The sequence below is a fragment of the Sander vitreus genome, chromosome 11 (assembly GCF_031162955.1).
Source record: "Sander vitreus isolate 19-12246 chromosome 11, sanVit1, whole genome shotgun sequence".
NCBI classification, from domain to species: Eukaryota; Metazoa; Chordata; class Actinopteri; order Perciformes; family Percidae; genus Sander; species Sander vitreus.
In genome coordinates this window covers 25,429,411-25,447,962 of record NC_135865.1, presented here as the reverse complement: position 1 = coordinate 25,447,962, position 18,552 = coordinate 25,429,411, and the positions used below count along the sequence as shown (strand labels likewise).

The 18,552-nt window shown below is 41.3% G+C and overlaps 1 protein-coding gene across 2 annotated transcripts in view; it reads left to right on the top strand.

Annotated features, from left to right (window-relative positions):
• Window positions 1-18,552, top strand: part of man1a2 (mannosidase, alpha, class 1A, member 2) — a 138,656-nt gene that overhangs the window by 29,484 nt on the left and 90,620 nt on the right. The window lies entirely within an intron of this gene.

The following is an 18,552-nucleotide window of genomic DNA, read 5'->3' as shown; positions in this document are numbered from 1 at the left end:
GTTAAATAATCCATTTAGATTTATTTGTGAGGGTGTTTGTAGCTGTGTGGTGCTGCTGCCAGCAACACCTTTTTAACAAAATGATGAAACAAATTGTACTTTTTTTATAATTGACAATCAGCCAACTCCAAGTACTTGTTAAGTACTTAATTAGAAAACCTATATTGGGCCCACACTTATTATTCTTAAGCAATTGTTGCATTGCTCATTTGCGTTCTGTTGGTTCATAGTCTTAAAGAAATTGAAGTTAAAGCAAAACATCTTTCTTTGTATAACAAAACATGTTAACCCTGAGTGGATGTGGAAAGACACAGGCTCGCACGAATTACAACAGACTTAAGGTGATTAGTAGTTACCTTATTTTCCGATTCTCCGGAACCGGATATGTGATGCAGCTCTGTATTGGCAAATCACGGCATTCCCAAACAATTACTGCTAAAATGATCTCTTAACCTTGAGCTGGTGATCACGATTAAGTGAGTTATGGTATGAGTAGTTAAGAGTCTCAATAACATTATTTCATTATTTCTCTATATCAGCATCTTTGTAGTCTTTAGCTGCACTGAATATATTGTTAACTGTGGAGAGAAATCAAGAAAATCAGTCGGAACCAGCAGGATACTTTTGCTGCTCTGTGGACCAGTCATGCCACTCGCGCCCTTTGTTCCTCCAGAAATAGAAATGAAACTCAATTTTATGCCTTCCAAATACATATTTCATAGACTGTACAGAACACAAAATCCTTTTTCACCACTTCCATCAGCTCACAGCTCTGTGCAATTTTGCTATTCTTCTTATTACGCGCCTCGAACATTAGTGGCCATTAAACCTTTGTCTGGAGATAGAAAGAGCTTTAGGACAATAAAAGAAAAGGACTGGAATGGATTTGACTATTAACTTCTCCCATACCATTCACCTGTCACATCATGAGGTATTGCTGGCCCAGAGCTGTTGAAAAAAGCTGGCTGTTGCAGGTAATGGGCCGTAATACAAAGGCACAGTTCACTTTCCATAAGGTTTGTTCATCAGTAATGGGAAAACCCCTAGTTGGTTTAGACAATTTGTCAAGTCGCTAATGCAGAAATCAAAATAATGTTTAATCTAATTTTAGTGCTAGAAGGTAATGCTTCCCCCCAGGTTTTCATTACTTTTCAATGAAGAATTCTTAATATAACTTTATTCATGTTCTCTCCTCTTTCATTTCATTTCAAACCTTTATTTAAAACTCTAGGCCCATTGAGGGAGACCCTGATTTTCAATGGGGCGGAGTGCACAGCATGCATTTCAGCAAATTGCATTATAATAATAATAACCTTTAAATTACAACAGATAAAAAGTTTAAACAATCAGGCTAAACAGACACAGGAAGATACATAGAAGACATTTATCAAAGCCTTAAACTGACTGATAGATGGGGGAGAGACAATTTTAAGGTGCTTTGTGCCGCATTCCAGGAATGTGGAGCGGCAAACGAGAAAGCAGTCTTGCCAAGCTCAGTCCTCAAGTAAAAGCCATTCATTGGACCGAGTGAAAAATAGATTTACATATGGAGTTAACCAGATGGAAATGTAATAGGGTAAATTACCAAGAAGTCATTTACAGATGAACACCAACCAACGAGCATTTCGCCTCATCTCAAGATGTATTGGAATCGAGTACGCTTTGTTCCTGCTTTAGCAAAACTCTTAAACTAGATGTTAGATTGATGCGTCGGTGTCTTCTTGTATTTTGAAGAAACGATTTAGAATTTTTTTTATAGGAGGTCAGTGATTTGGTTGATCACCTTTTTAAAAGCATGGACTGACATTATAGGCCCAAAATGTGGTTTCGTATAGTAGTTGAGAACCAGCTTTTTTTTAAAATTTTGTGCAAAGAAGAGAATCCTTGTGTGTAGTACGGCGGCTACGTCAGAACACAGCTGTCCAGGGCAGAGTATATAAATCACATGCTGTACATATGTAAGTACCGCGTAACCCTCTTCAGAAACTCAAACATCCTTAACGACGCTTTGCAGGGAAATGACGCAGACTTCCTTCGACTGACAGCTAATTGGCAATTGCAGTGCAGAATCACCACAGACTTGAAAAGAGGACTCTTGTGGCCTACTTTTGCTCGTCGGGAGGCGGTACAATGTCCCAAGGCTGAGTTGGCTCGCCGATCACTCAGCTGTAACTGTTGAGTGATAAGCAAACGATTACTGATTCGTGGCTGGCATTGGAGAGAGAGAGCACAATTGTGTCCCTACAGAGAGCTATGGACTGTGGCTGTAAAGCCCAGATGAATCAATGGCCAAAGCAGTCCTCTTTAAGTGTTTAAGTGCAATCTAAATGATGCTGCTCATAAAGAGACAGCAAAGGTTTCCAATCAATATGTGGAATATCTGCAGAGATATGCAATGAGTATCCCCTCCTCCATCTCTTGTACATAACTCTCTCTTTTTCTCTCTAGAATCCTCCCTCATCCTCTCACTCGCTCTCCTCGGAGCCTTGACAGTGCTTGGCAGATGGCCTTGTATGTTGATTGCAAACCAGGTCTATACTGTATACGTGTGTGTGTGTTTGTAGCACAATTGCCTCTGGGCTAGGGCACAGCTCAGCTTTCATCATTCCCCTGCACTCTGTCTCTTTCTAGTTCTTCCCCCTCTCTTGCGTTTTCTCCTATTTTGCATTTAACCCTTTCTCTCCCTCTTGCTTGCTCTTTTTCTTGTCACTCTGTTCAATTTTCTTTTTTCTCCTAAATATCTCATTCCCGACCATCCCCTCCTTCTCTTGCTCTCTGCAGCAGTCTCCTCCCTTCTGTCTCCCCTTTTAGCTCAGTGTCATTTGGCATACTCATCGAAGAAATATCCCTCATCTAGTCACTCTTACAGGGCTCATACAATCATCAGTTGTTTTGAGGATTGCTGTATTGATTTGTGCTGAACAATGAGCTTTTCTCATCCACAGACAACACAGTATATATTTGAGTCTAACAGAATGGTCAGGGGTAAATAAAAAAAGAAAAAAGAAGCTATCTAGAGAATGTAAAGGGGCAGGTTGACAATCTATTCCTTAGCTTTGTGTTGTTTATCAATTTTTACTTCCTTTTGTACATGGATTATGGCTGGGCTACAAATTAATTTTTTTGTAAGGCAATCATGTTTGGTCATGTCATGCATGATGGTCTCTTGTAAGCCAGCCTTTCGTAGCATGTGGAAGGAAGGTGACATTTGACAACCAATCCCTTCTGCAGAAGCCATTATGTATTATGTATGGTGCCATATGTCAACTGGGCTCCCTGCTGCTAAATGTATTCCTGAATACAGGTATTAACCTTTTTAAGAAAGTGAACTTGTATATGTGATCTATTCAGTGGTTGTGCATTGTTGCAATTCTAATGCAATTAAACAGTTTAGGGTGCTTGACATTTTTCACATTGTAGGTAAGATTGCAGTAATGCTGCACACGGGGGAAATCTTCATCGTCCACGTCAGAGATATCACTGTGGATTTCCACTGGATGCGGAACGTCTGCGGACCGGCTGCGCTGTGGAACGGCTGCGTGCTCCGCCGTCCGTCAATACCCACCAGGTCCGGATTTGTTGCGGCACGGCTGCGGCCATGACTGACAGCTGTAGTCACGAGGACCCACAGGATCTTGCGAATTCACGTAGAATAGAACCACAAAACCAGCAACAGTTTGTTTCCATCCAGAGGAGTAGAGGGGAAACAACTCTGTGCTGTGTTTTCAAGGTGTAGTGCAGGGAAAAATGATCCGCCGTGAGCACGGTGTATTTTATTTTGAAAATTAACCGGATTTTTATTTTGTTTCTGTGCTCGACTTCCTGTCCCACACTATCTGCCGTGTGCTGAATTGCTGCCGAGCTCTCCGGCGTCCGGCAAAAATAGAAGCTCTGCGTATCTGCTCCGGAGGGCTGCGGACCGCTGGAGCTGGGACGGAGTAGGGACGCAGACGTTCCACAGTCAGTGGAAATACACACATTGACTTTAATGAAAACCTAATGACTCCGTCGACGTTCCGGAGCCGCTCTGCAGCCGTTACGCATCCAGTGGAAATTGCCGGTTAGGAAAGAACTACAGCAAAACTTCAACAAACTGGCAACAAATATTTACACTAAAACAATAAATTCAGATAGTTTGAAGTTTGTTTCTATGGTGGTTTCACTTGTTGACAAACCCCCATAAAAATTTAACACAACAAAAGAAGCTAACATAGGCTATTTAAATGGTGTAACTACAAGGTTTTAATAGTGGGTGTTACCATCTTGGGTTGTATTCTGATGTGTTTTTGGGGGGGGGGGGTTTGAGGGGAGAAGAGCATGATTTATATATGTAACATACAGTTGTGTTCAAAATAATAGCAGTCCAACATCACTAACCTCATAAATCAAATCTTTTGGTAGAAGTGATATTTCTACATGGCAAATAATTTACTAGTAAGTGTTGTAGAGTCATAGAAAACCAACAGTCATGACATGCATGCTGCTCATTCTGTGTAATTGAATCTGTAATTGAAAGGGTCATGTTCAAAATAATAGCAGTGTTGTGTTCAGTTAGTGAGGTGATTGATTCTGTGAAGAAACAGGTGTCAATTATGGCCCATATTTAAGGAAGGAAGGAAGCAAATGTTGTACATGCTGGTTATAGTGCATTTCACACTGAAATACTCAGCAAAATGAGTCGTTCCAGACATTGCTCTGAGGAACAGCGGACTTTGATTAAAAAGTTGGTTGGAGAGGGGAAAACGTATAAAGAAGTGCAGAAAATTATAGGCTGCTCAGCCAAAATGATTTCAAATGCCTTGAAATGGTATCCAAAGCCTGAACGACGTGGGAAAAAACGGTCAACTACCATTCGAATGGATCGAAGAATAGCCAAAATGGCAAAGGCTCAACCATTGATCAGCTCCAGGAAAATCAAAGAAGACTTAAAGTTACCTGTGAGTACTGTTACGATCAGAAGAAGGCTATGTGAAGCAAAGCTATCAGCTAGAAGCCCCCGCAAAGTCCCATTGCTGAAAAAAAGACACGTACTGAATAGGTTGAAATTTGCCAAAGGACACATTGACTGGCCAAAGGAGAAATGGGGCAACATTCTCTGGACTGATGAGAGCAAAATTGTTCTTTTTGGGTTTAGGGGCCGCAGACAGTTTGTCCGACGACCCCCATGCACTGAATTCAAGCCACAGTACACTGTGAAGACAGTAAAGCATGGTGGTGCAAAAATCATGTTATGGGGATGTTTCTCATACTGTGGTGTTGGGCCTATTTATCACATACCAGGGATCATGGATCAGTTTCAATACATCAAAAATACTTGAAGAGGTCATGTTGCCTTATGCTGAAGAGGAAATGCCTTTGAAATGGGTCTTTCAACAAGACACTGACCCAAAACACACCAGTAAGCGAACAAAGTCTTGGTTCCAGATGAACACGGTTGATGTTATGGAGTGGCCAGCCCAATCCCCAGACCTCAATCCCATAGAAAACGTGTGGGGTGACATCAAAAATGTTTCTGATGTTTCTGAGGAAAAACCCAGTAATGCAGAGGAATTGTGGAATGTAGTTCAATCGTCCTGGGCTGTAATACCTGTTCACAGGTGCCAGAAGTTGGTCGACTCCATGCAACACAGATGTGAAGCACTTCTCAGAAATAATGGTTATGCAACTTAATATTAGTGCAGTGATTCAAAGTAAAGCAAACCCTTGAGACATGAACAGCCTAATATTCCTTTTTCTTCACTTTCTGTAAAGGTATAACACAATATTATGGAATTAAAAGCTATTCTAAGAATTTTGAGCATTATTCACTTTTTTTAAACACACTGCTGTTATTCTGAACACAACTGTAATTTGGACCCCCTGCTCCGAAGCCTGGCGTCACCACACAGCTAGCATACCGTAACATCCTCCAGGAGTTCTCCTGGAACTCACAAACAACAAGAATGTTAAGTTAAATCTGTTTCTCTCTGCTGTTTCTTTTACGTACTGTAGAACCAGGCTGGTCAACTTAACTTAACTTGCTGGTAAGAAGTCCACTGGAACAAGCGCTAATGTTAGCTCATTTCAGCTATCGTAGCTAACGTTAGGCTCTATGTGAAAAACAAAGGCAGAGAGAAACACTTACTTGCGGTTTGGGAGTTCCAGGTGACCTATACTGCGGTCAAGAAGTCAGAGTGTGCACAGAGAGTAGGCGGCCGCAGGGCTATTCACAGACGGGTGTGAATGTAAACACACAGAGAGAGAGAATGATCAGGAGAGGCTGAGCGAATCAGTGCACTGTGCACAGTTCTACAATAAAATAAGATTTTACTCATTTTAAATGGTAAAAAAATTGAAAATCAATATGTGGCAGTCAACGTTGATATTGCGGCGGGCCACCATAAATAAATCAATGTATGGGAAACACTGCTTTGCTGTTGAACACTAACAGCGATGCAGGAGCTTCAGTAGCTGCTTCTGCTTCAGGGTCAATGCCAGATCAGCCATAAAGCCTGTAAATGTGTGTGCACATTTCCATTTGAGCGCAATTGTTTTTTTAACAGATTCTCAACCATGCATTGATGTGTGGAAAAATGCAGAAGGCAGCAGTTCTCTATATGCAAACACTGTACACAGACAGCAGCAATAACCCACCGTTTATACCTTGAAATATGTAGTAGTAGGACAAATCTATCAGCCAAACCTAAAAGTTTAATTGTGTGTGACTGGAGAACTGCTGGTAAATTCCTTTATGGATGTAAGGCAGAGAGCATCTCAATCGTTTTAAGTACAGGAGAGGTGTAATGAGCCTCACCAATTAGAGTGCAGGTGATGGAGAGAGAGTGACAGTGAAGCTGGCAGAGGACCGGATCACCTTACAATGGCTCTCTGTCCCTCTGGGTTGCCGCCGCAGAATAACAGCTCTATCTCCAACTTTGTTTCTTTCTCATCCACTAGTACAACAGAAGAAACAAAACCAGGGTCATCCCTTTGGCGTTTAATTAGTCTCAAAACCCGCACACATAAAACCCAGGCGTGTGCACATGATACACGCGCACAGAACAGTATCGCGAGCACAAAAGCATCCTTGCGAGGGAGCATTTCTGCTCTGCATGTACAAATGCGGTCCTACGAGCACTGGGCTGTGACAAGTGCAGGCTCGACCCTACCTACGCGCTTGCAATTGCAACTGCTCAACACTTGCTTGTCAAGTTGACTTTTAAGACTGGAGACTTCTGACACCTTTTTTCGTGGCAGTAGTAGTAACCGTCACCTCTACAATGCCTTTTAAAACAAGTAAGTCGTGCATAACCAAAAAGTAAACATAGGCTGTTTGTGTTGAAAGCAGTGGCATATATGATCCATGTAGTTTACAATTGCTACGGAAAGAAATTTGACCCAAAGCACAGGTTAGTTAAAAGTTAAGTTTTTTTCAACCTGGACCCTATTTTCATATGTTTTTGTTTCTAAGTGACTGATGGGAATAACCATCTTTGACATTGGTCTGATATTAAGCTAGAATTTAAGTTAATAGGGCAATTGTGCAGCTTGTATTTACCCCAGGGCTCGACATTAACTTTTTAAGGGAACTTGTCCTTTGGACAAGTACATTTACGTTTCACTTGTCCATGCACAAAAGTCACTTGTCCGGGTAAAGATTTATCATTTTTATAATTTTTTTGTGTGTTTTGCTAATGCAAAATTCGAACAAACCGTTGAAAGCATCCAAACACTATTAACATTAATAAAATTCAGTAGAAACAAACGTGTCCCAACAATAGATTTCCCCTTCAACAAGAAAGAAGGATCTCCAGACTCATAATACAAAGTAATACGTTGCACGGTGCAAGTAGTGACTTGAACTTATATCTAAAATAATTTTGTAGACATAACAATGGATTTTGCCACTAAATGTTGGTGTTAATGTTTTTTGTTTTTTTTCTTTCTACAGTTTCACTTTCTACCCGACAGAGGCTGATTTACCAAGGGATCCTTTAAAAGGCGTAGCTACTTTACAGTTGATTATTACCTGATATTTAATCCGGCAAGTCGCGGAGCTGAGGTTTTACAATAACTGACTAAAAAACGAGCAGCGGAATAGTAACGTTACGAGGCAGAGAGCCAGCCGCTAAATGAGTCAAATTAACTTCATGCTTCATCCACACAAAGCACATTGCTATCGCCACGAGTGACATTTGTATTCGGCTCGTTTTCTGTGAACGATGTGGCGACGGGGTAACGTTAAGGCGGAGTTAGCAAGCTAATGTTAGCTAACTAACACCGGCTTGCTGGTTCCGCCGTGCTTTTATGCTGCATCGCTTACAGAGAATGAGCTGAACAGCTAGCGGTCCGTTCGATGTTAGCGGTCAGTCCGACGTTAGCGGTCCGCTGACCCACTGCCGCTGGGTCTAACGTTAACAGTCCGCTTCCCCCGGATTGTGGGGAAAAAAAATTATTTGTTTCAAATCGGTAACATAGACGTAATGAATGGCACATAACGTGAAGTAACATGGCATTTTATTTTGTTTTATTTGAGTTTTAACTTGTCCAGTGGGGCAAGTAAATTTCTCTTCCACTTGCCCTACAAAAGAATCGACTTGTCCGAGTCCCAGACAAGCAGACAAGCCTTAATGTCGGGCCCTGTTACGTTCAGAAAAGTGCTTATTTTTCCATTGACGGGCTCAGATTAATATTCTAAGTGTCTGACAACATTATGGAAAGGATTTCTAAGGGGGTCGACCTTTCTGTTAACGAGTAAGATCCTTTTTTAAACAAAAAACCCTTTGAAAAAAAAATTGCGGTCACCAGAGCCACCAGACTCCAAGTAAATAAACGGTAGTTTTAGCAACGTAAAATACACTTCATTCAAAGTCGACAGAAACAAAATAAAACTATGAAAAGCTGTTTTGGGTCGTCTTTCCACTTATCCAACAATCACAACTCTAGTTTTATTTGAAATAAACATAGTTTACCGATTTACATGTGAAAATATGTTGGCTCTCTACACGCTAAAAGTATTGTTATTTTAAATGGAGTCTGGTGGGTTTAGCGCTAGCGACCTCAGAGCTGTTTCTGGTTAAACTGAAAGGTCTTAAAGAGGTTTTAAAAAGGTTTATCTCTCTAGGGATCCATTCCATAATGTTGTCAGACACAATAATGATCTGAGCCTTTTAGTGGCAAAAACAGCACTTTAGGTGGACCAAACTGACACTGAACATTTGCTCCATAGGGTTACATTGCAGCCTGACATACTGCTTTGCCTTTTGCGTTTTCGCTGTCACGTGATAAACTCACAGGTGCTGCTAATCGGTATCGTCGCCTCCCGGCCCCGGCAAGTTTGAAGAAGGAAACATGGAGGACCACACGTATTCAAAATCCAAATTTCAGCAACAGGAGTCTTCTTCTTCGCCCAGAAAAAGAAAAAGGATATTGAAAAGAGTAAGAGGCCGGCGTCATCAGAAAAAATCATGAAGGCTACTGTAGCTGTAATACGTACTTTGAACTGTGTGGCGCTTGAGAGTTGATTGCGATATATGATTTCAATGGCCTGGTTGACACCAGACACTTCACAGTTGTAACTGAGAGTGGGTCTGGGCAAGGTTCATCCACAGCCCATTTCCAAAAGGGCGTCACCAACGGACGCCGCTCAAATACCTCAGGGCGCAATTGGAGAGTCCTTCAACCAATCAGACCAAAGATCCGGGTGACGTAGCAGCGACAGCAGCATCAGCGGGTTGCTGCGCTTCGGTGGCCGTTGTGTTGAATGTAAACAAAAAGCTGCTTGCTGTTGCTGCGCTATCGTCATCATGTAAAGCCCGCCTCAACGGTTGTGATTGGTGCCTCGATTTGGAAAAATTGGAAATGGGCTTGAATGGGCTCTTGGCCAGACTGACTTGCAGAGCAAATCTCAAATTTGCCGGAGGTTCGTCAGGGTTTTCCCAGGCTATGATCTCAACGCTAGATGGGAGAAATTCCTACACATTGGACCTTTAAGTTCAGCACTAGCAACTGCTGCGTGGAAGTGCAAGTGGTCGGTCTAGTCGATTTTGTCTTTTTACTTTTGTTTTGAGCTCTACAGGCTGAATACTGTTCTTTGCGCTCGCAGAGCAGCAATGCTCCCTCCCGAGGATGGTTTTCCACTCGCGGATACTGTTGGGTGCGCTTGTATCAAGTGCACACGCCTAGTTTTTATATGCGCGGTTTTGAGACTAATTAAACGCCACACATTCTTTTCCGCCTGGATCAATGAGCAAGATCACAGAACTGACAGGGAGATAAGTTTTCGCTTTTCTTTCATCTTATCTTTCCTGTTGGCAAACTGTCTACATGTCTATGTATGTGAGTGTGAGCATATGTGTGTGTCTTTGTCTGTACATCATAAATTAATAGTATGGTCTGCCTGACAGCTTTTGCCATGTTAACTGTGCAGCACTGCAAGTGATAAAGAAGAAGCAACCTGCATGCAAGGGCATCATAGATCAAGTTAAAAAATGTTTCCCTCTCTAGAGCGAGCAGGCATGGCTTTTTATGGTTTCAGTAACTCTGATCTCTGACATTTCAGAATTGGCTGCCAAAGAGCAAGGTGGAGGGCTACAATGTGGGAATGGGTTTCTGCAGGTCCTCAGGGACCAAACAGAAATGTTGCAAGTGTGGGTTGCTTTAATATTTAATGTGGTGGGAGCTTGCAATTAGTCTAACTAGGGGTAAACATAGGATTAAAAACTAAATTTAACATGTGAAAATAAGGTATAATTTGTCATTGCCGTTACCCGTTACTGAGACAGTTGATGCTTGCATCTGCATTAAGCAGTTACGTAAAGGAGTGAACTCAAAAAGCAAGCCATTATTTCAGCATTAATAATCTTCTAACTTTAGTGCAGGTAATTACATAATTGTTGAATGTTTATTCAGGAGTTCTGTTTTATAACACTGCATTTAAATGACTCAACCATTGTCTTGCCATGTGCTGTCTTGACCTAAACAGTCAGTTTTTTTCTTTGAACAAGCAAAAAAAGAAAAAGAAAAAGCCTGACTGAAAGAATCCCAGCCCAAAAGTGCTAAACCCAAAATCCAAGCATGTTCCAAAAAAAAAAAGGTGAAAAGCACATCTAAACGCAGCACAGAGCCTTCATCTGGCTCTCAATGCTTTGTGCCAAAACGCCTAAGCGTATTTCTATTGTGATGTGAGCCAAAGAAACAAGTGAAATATGAGTATTTTGTCCTCCTGGATTTAATTATAACATGTGCTACTTTTCACCTTTTTTTTGGAAAATGCTCAGATGGGAATATCTGTTTTCACTAATGAAATGGAAGCAAATAAAGGATAATTGTCCACTGTAACCATAAAGTGGTCCTGCTCACTGATTTGAACTTTATCCTCTAAACCAGAGACACTGGTTGACATGTGTCTTTGGTTACCTATCTCATCACTTGGATTACAATTTGGCCTTTTAGACATGGTCATTGTCTCCTAAAAAAACTCATTTAAACATATTTTTGATCCAAAAACTGATGGAACTGACATCATCATGGGAGTAGTGAATTGTTAGATTTGTTTGTAGGTTCCATACATTTCACTGCTGTAACCGTATCGTAAGCCATTATCTGTTTGAACTCTTGGCTCGGGAGCTGTGTAAAAACAGCCTATCTAGACTCTCTTTACTGTTAAGATTTCGCTGGGAATTTATTGCCACCCTCTGCCTAAGTGCCATTAATGTAGTTACTGCAAGAAGCAATTCAGATGTCACATTCTCGCCACCCCTGTGCATCTTCTGAAAAGGCCTTCCATCAAGCCGGATAGGGAGCCTCCATGGGGGGAGTTGGGAGGAGATGAGAAAGCCGAGGGCTGGCATTAGGGGGCTATGAATCAGTCAAACTGACTCTGGAGGTCACTCAGAGCGCCACATAACTGCAGCTCAGCTCTCCAGCTCCCCAAACCTCCAAAAGCTTGCCACTGTGTGCCTCTTCTGTGGGAGCTAAGCTGATTTTTAAAACTTTTTTTTTTTCAAACAATGGCAAAAGTAATGGCCTTGCTCTCAGCTGCTGGCTCGAAAGGGGATTTATGAATATTTCACTGCCCTGTGGTGGAGTGTGTCCGTACATTGTAATTGTGTGTGTGTGTGTGTGTGTATGTACGTATGAGACTGTGGCACATAAGGGTGCATGAATCACTGCTGTTGGTCATTTGGGAAAGAGAATGGCTGGGGGCAGATTGTGCTTCTTTTCTACAGCAGGCAGCAGGCAGCCAGCAGGCAATTGGTTGCCATTGTGAAGGTCACAGCTCCTACTGTAATAGACTGTGCAGTCGTGTTGGACAACCTGCCTCTTCTGAAAAAGTCAGCTGATTTTTTTGTAATTTAAAGATCCTTTTCTGGGCTTTTCTTTTGCTTTTAATTGATAGTACAGCTGTAGACAGGAAAGGGGGAGAGATAGAGGGGGGACGCCATGAAGCAATGGGTCGCGAGTGTAACCGAACCCGCATCCACTGCGTTAAGGACTGAGCCTCGGCACATGGGGCGCACGCTCTCAGTGCTCTGTGCTGTGCATGAAAGATATGAAAGAAAGCACTATTTAATTTAGGTTACATTAATGCACAATTTCAATTACAGATTCTTGTGCATATTAGAATATGTTGTAGCAATTGTCGAGCAATCTTAATGAAGCCTGCCTTAAGTGTTTATTTGTTGGTTGGATGGGCCACATTAAGAATCAAGAGATTTCTGCAAAGCAGCACTAATCTACGACCTCTCACGCTGGCACACTATTGCACCTTTCGGGCAGACTTTTAAATCAGTCTGCACTTTGGACAGTATTTGGACATTTTTCAACCAATGAAATGAAAATGCAAACATGTCTTGGGTGGGCTAGCCAAATACATTCATCAAATGAGAAACACTGTTGCCTTTTTCAGAAAAAACCCAGCAGCATATTTGGGGCTTCAGTTTTTACTCCCAAGCTCTCAAGTCAGTCGATATGGAAAGGTAGTGGAAGAGCGTTTTTTCATCTCCCTCACACTCTGACCTTAATAACACACAGCCACTCCTGGGCTGCCAGTTCGTTGTAAAGCGAGCTTGGCTGTATAATGTGGTATGATTAATACATTTACGGTGATATAGAGGCTGGGTCACATGGAAATAAACAGATTGCCGTAAAAGGAGATAATGGACATCTACAGAGACAGTCTTCCCAATTCTCTGGGGCACAGAATAAGACACAAGGCATGATTTATTAAATTGTCCTATGGTCCTCAGACACAGATACCACATGTGATCGTGAGTGTGTATATTTATCTGTTTGAACTGGGGACAGGACCGATTGAGATAAGTGAACTGATTGATCAGGGGTTGAGGGTCACCTTCAGACGCCAAAGATGGCCTGGCCTTAGTATAGACGATATAGAGATCGATGTGTCTCTCTTTGAGTCAATCCAACAAATTCCTTATGCTGTAAACCGTAAGGTAATGAGGCTACACTAGCTAATGAGGGGGAATGTAGTCCTGCATCCTGAACCACTAAATGGTATGTAGTTTTTTACTTTCTTTCTGATCACTTTGAATAGACAGAGACTTAGCATAAGACAGAGGACTGATTGTCCTACAGTTATCATGCAGGTGTATTAATATACCGGTATGTATATCAGCTGACACAATACGTTTGTTTGTATCAGGTATACAATATGGCTGTATGAATGGCAAACCGACAGCAATACCCCGGTATTTTAATCTGTATAAAATGGATGCTAATTATCATGCACATCATTTAGCCAAAGGTGGCAACCCAAGAAACCTCTGTTAACACCCTAAAACAAAATATGTCCATGAATATGATCAATGTTTTGAATGTGTGCCTCTGCTTTTCATAATTTATCATAATCATTTTTTTCCCCTTCAAAATACAAAGTTATGTAAATTTTAGGCCAAGCCACTTTAACCTAGTGCATATTTGGCATAATTTTGATTTTTTTATTTTAAGCCTAGGGCTGAATGATTTTTGAAAATAATCTAATTGCAATTCTTTTTCAAAAATATTGCAATTGCGATTTAATATGCGATTATTTTTTAAGCTCTTTGTCTTCTGTATTATTCAACAAAGACAATCAATAAATCATTGTATAGTATGAACAATACACGATTAGATATATTAAACAAAAATGGCTGTAAAAGTTTTAAACTACAACTCAGAGTTGTTTGAATGACAGAAATCTGCTCAAGGTACGGCGTAGCGTTAGGGCGATAAGTTGATGCTTTCTCTCGGAGTGCAGAGTGATTTGCTCTCGCGAGTCACGTGACCAAATCGCAGCCTTTGCGATTAGGAAATCGCGCTTTAACATATCGCGATATTATCGCAAATGCCATTAATCGTTCAGCCCTATTTAAGCCTTTTAAATGTCACAAATACAACAATACTTTCTCCGCATGTCTAAAACCTTTGTATGAAATGCAACGAGGCGTAGGCCGGTTACCGGTTTCCTACCGTGGTTTGAAAGAGTCACAGTCTTTTCTGTCATACCGTTCCTAAGGTATGAGCTGTTTTTTATGAGCGGTCAAGGACAGAAAGTGCAGTTTAGAAATCCCTCTCCCTGCCAGTGTGCAGTGTGTTTTAAAAAAATACGTTGTGTTCAATGGGAAAAGTTGTTGTTTTTTTTACCCAGACATTTAAAAAAATAATACATTTTAAAGCTGTAATTGTAATACCGTGACCTCGTGATAATTTTGCTGAAGGTTATCATACCGTCAGAATCTTATACCGGCCCATGCCTAAATGCAACAACAAAGACATTTGACCTTGTTTTACTAAAGTAAATGCTATTTTTTCTGCATTTGAAGTCATCTGTGCCTCAGGGATTGCAGACACTTAAAAAAAGGGCATGTTTAGTAAATCAGGACGGGTACTAATAAAGCTGTGTGACTTGTAGCCAGGCTTCACCACGTTAAACTGTTGCAGTAAATACATAAAATATCATTATTGGCAAACATGTTATTGTAAACTTAATTAAAGAAAGAACTTACTAGGCTTTCTGCTTATTAACAATATACATGTTGCACACTGTCTTCCTGATTTGGAAGTAAAAAGGGTATTTCACTCTCCTGCCTAATTAATATAAAGGTATTAAAAGTATGTGAATAGTAGATACATCTATTTTTAAAAGTATGTATAATAAAGTATATATTTGTGGAAAGGATTACAGTGGCTCCCAGCTTTACCAAGCAGCTGCCACAGAAAAGATAATGAATCATGCAGAGGAACAGACTGTGTTTGTCTGTCTGTGTTACTTTGGAGAGTTGTCAGGGTTGAACGGGCTCTCTTCATCCTACACCACAAGCTGCTAGTTGTCGTCATGCTCCACAGTCCCAGATGTAGTAATTAGCAGTGGGTACTAACTGACAAGAGAACAAACCACCACCAGGACTCACTGGGAGAGTAAAAGCTGAGTGTGACGGAGAACCTAACCCTTACCCGAACCACTGGGGCACAAAGTGAACGTACAGTAACAGATGCAGGACCTTTGACATGACATGGGTGGAGCATGGTTTATTAACTGCAAATACCCTTCCTGCACTGGTTCAGTTATCACTCATAAAGTGATCCATGAACCATACGCTCATTGTCATTGCTTCTGTCAAAGGCTTGTCACACACTTTGATAGCACTTTAATTTATTTATCGCTTGTATCTCAAAGTGCTGGACAAGAAGATGCATCATTTGACAGAATTTCATAACCGCTCAGATTTAACTATAAACTGGGTAAACCCAGCCCGATCTGCCGGCGATTTGATTTCACCCTGCAGCTCAGGCTGGAAACCTGTACGTTTATCTATCCTGCTTCAGTTACAATTTTGCGAAGACCAATCACAAACTGGCTTATCCACCTGGCGCGCTATTGGCGGGTTTAACACGATGAGGATAGAGAAGTGACCAAGCAGCTTCTTGTTTACAGTCAACATGACGACCCCGAAGCGCAGCAACCCGTTGAAGCCGCTGGTGCTGCTATGTCACCCGGATCGTTGGTCTGATTGGTTGAAGGACTATCCAATTGCGTACAGAGTCATTTGAACTATGACCGTTGATCACGCCTCTTGTGCAGTAGAAAATACAGAGTAGACTCCCCAGACTAATGTTCAATCTGAAAGGTCCTATGACATGCTGCTTTTTGGATGCTTTTATATAGGCCTTAGTGGTCCCCTAATACTGTATCTGAAGTCTCTTTTATATAGGCCTTAGTGGTCCCCTAATACTGTATCTGAAGTCTCTTTTATATAGGCCTTAGTGGTCCCCTAATACTGTATCTGAAGTCTCTTTTATATAGGCCTTAGTGGTCTCCTAATACTGTATCTGAAGTCTCTTTTATATAGACCTTAGTGGTCTCCTAATACTGTATCTGAAGTCTCTTTTATATAGGCCTTAGTGGTCCCCTAATACTGTATCTGAAGTCTCTTTTATATAGGCCTTAGTGGTCCCCTAATACTGTATCTGAAGTCTCTTTTATATAGGCCTTAGTGGTCCCCTAATACTGTATCTGAAGTCTCTTTTATATAGGCCTTAGTGGTCCCCTAATACTGTATCTGAAGTCTCTTTTATATAGGCCTTAGTGGTCCCCTAATACTGTATCTGAAGTCTCTTTTATATAGGCCTTAGTGGTCCCCTAATACTGTATCTGAAGTCTCTTTTATATAGGCCTTAGTGGTCCACTAATACTGTATCTGAAGTCTCTTTTACATAGGCCTTAGTGGTCCCCTAATACTTTATCTGAAGTCTCTTTTTATATAGACCTTAGTGGTCCACTAATACTGTATCTGAAGTCTCTTTTATATAGACCTTAGTGGTCCACTAATACTGTATCTGAAGTCTCTTTTATATAGACCTTAGTGGTCCACTAATACTGTATCTGAAGTCTCTTTTATATAGACCTTAGTGGTCCACTAATACTGTATCTGAAGTCTCTTTTATATAGACCTTAGTGGTCCCCTAATACTGTATCTGAAGTCTCTTTCCCGATATTCAGCTTGGTGCAGAATTACAGCCACTAGAGCCAGTCCCACAATGAGCTTTCCTTAGGATGTGCCATTTCTGTGTCTGTAGCTTTAAATGCTATTGAGGAGGAGAGAGGGGGGGCAAGGTGGAGGGTGGGGGTATGGCCACTGGGGGACCATAGGCAGGCTGGGGGAACTCATATTAATGTTAAAAAACCTCATAAAGTGAAATTTTCATGCCATGGGACCTTTTAAAAGATTGAGCTTGGTCTGGTGATAGCGAGACTAATTTAGCAGACTGTAAAACCTATCGCATACAGAGCTGTGTGTCTATGATTTTGGCACTACTGGCGACCTTTTGATATTACACAGAGCCAGTGATGTAGTGTAAATATTATAAATGTTGATTGACGCAGGTTTAACTTTCCTTGTCAGAGTTCACAAAAAAAGGGTTTCGCTCCTACCTTTTTTCTGTGCCACCTCTGCAGCCAATTTTGCAGTCATTGCCGATGAGATTCAGTTCTAATTGTGGAATGAACCAGCCACTTCGGCCAAACCAAACCAATTTTGCCCGTCCTTTCCCTGTGGCTCCCAAGATGCTGTGATGGCAAGAGGAAGCTGTCAGAATCAATCACAAAATGCTGTAGTTTAACGTCCAATTAGTATTCCAAGGTCCTTTTAAAATAAGCAGTTTGTTAACATTGTTGAGCACCCTGCACTGTTGCGCTTGTCCTTGGCATATGGGCCAATCAAAATTTGATTTAGGAACCAATCAACACAGATCACAGGGAGCCAGCCAACACGTAAGTGTCCATGTCACAGTGTGTATTAATTTGATTTATAATCCTTTGTGTGTGCATCAAGTGCGTCATGGAAAGCCATGAGGCCAAGAACACAATGAAGCTCCTGGCCCTTGTCTTTATTAGCTTGGCTGCCTGCCTGCTCCAAGGAGAGAGAGATGGAGGATTTGGATACTCATCCTCACATGGTGGCATAAAGAGGCAAGCAGTTAGGCAGGCAGACATGCTGGTAGGAGAGAAATACAAGGTGGCTGATGGGCAACTTCCTGGTATGCGTTACAGTGCACTAGCTGTGTTTGTGTGTGTCTGATAGCTTGTTTGGTTTCTATTATCCTGCCTGGTACAGCACACACATCATTTATCTTATACTGAGCTCTTAGGGCTCTCTCACCATACTGCAGAATTAAAAAAGTTAGACAGGAACGGATGCACAAACATGCAGAGCTTTGCTGCTACAGAGATGCTCTGCTACCGTATCACACTCTGTCTGTCTGCAGGTTCCCTCAATCTAAATAGAGTCCAATCAGCTTCTAAATACTGTTCTAACTAGTACACATTCAGTTCAGTTGTGAATTCTTTTGAGTAATTGCAAAACTGTTCATAATTTTGTACGTATCCCTTTGTTTTTAATTTCTGCTAATTTTTGCCCTTTACTCATCCATCATTATTATTGTCCCCCTTTGATATGTTCAAGGTTAGTGACAACGCCACAATATCAGACCCTTGGTAAAAAGGAAAGACTGTTACATAAAGTATGTGATAACAATGAAGCCTAAATAAAACAAAATAAACAATATGAACGG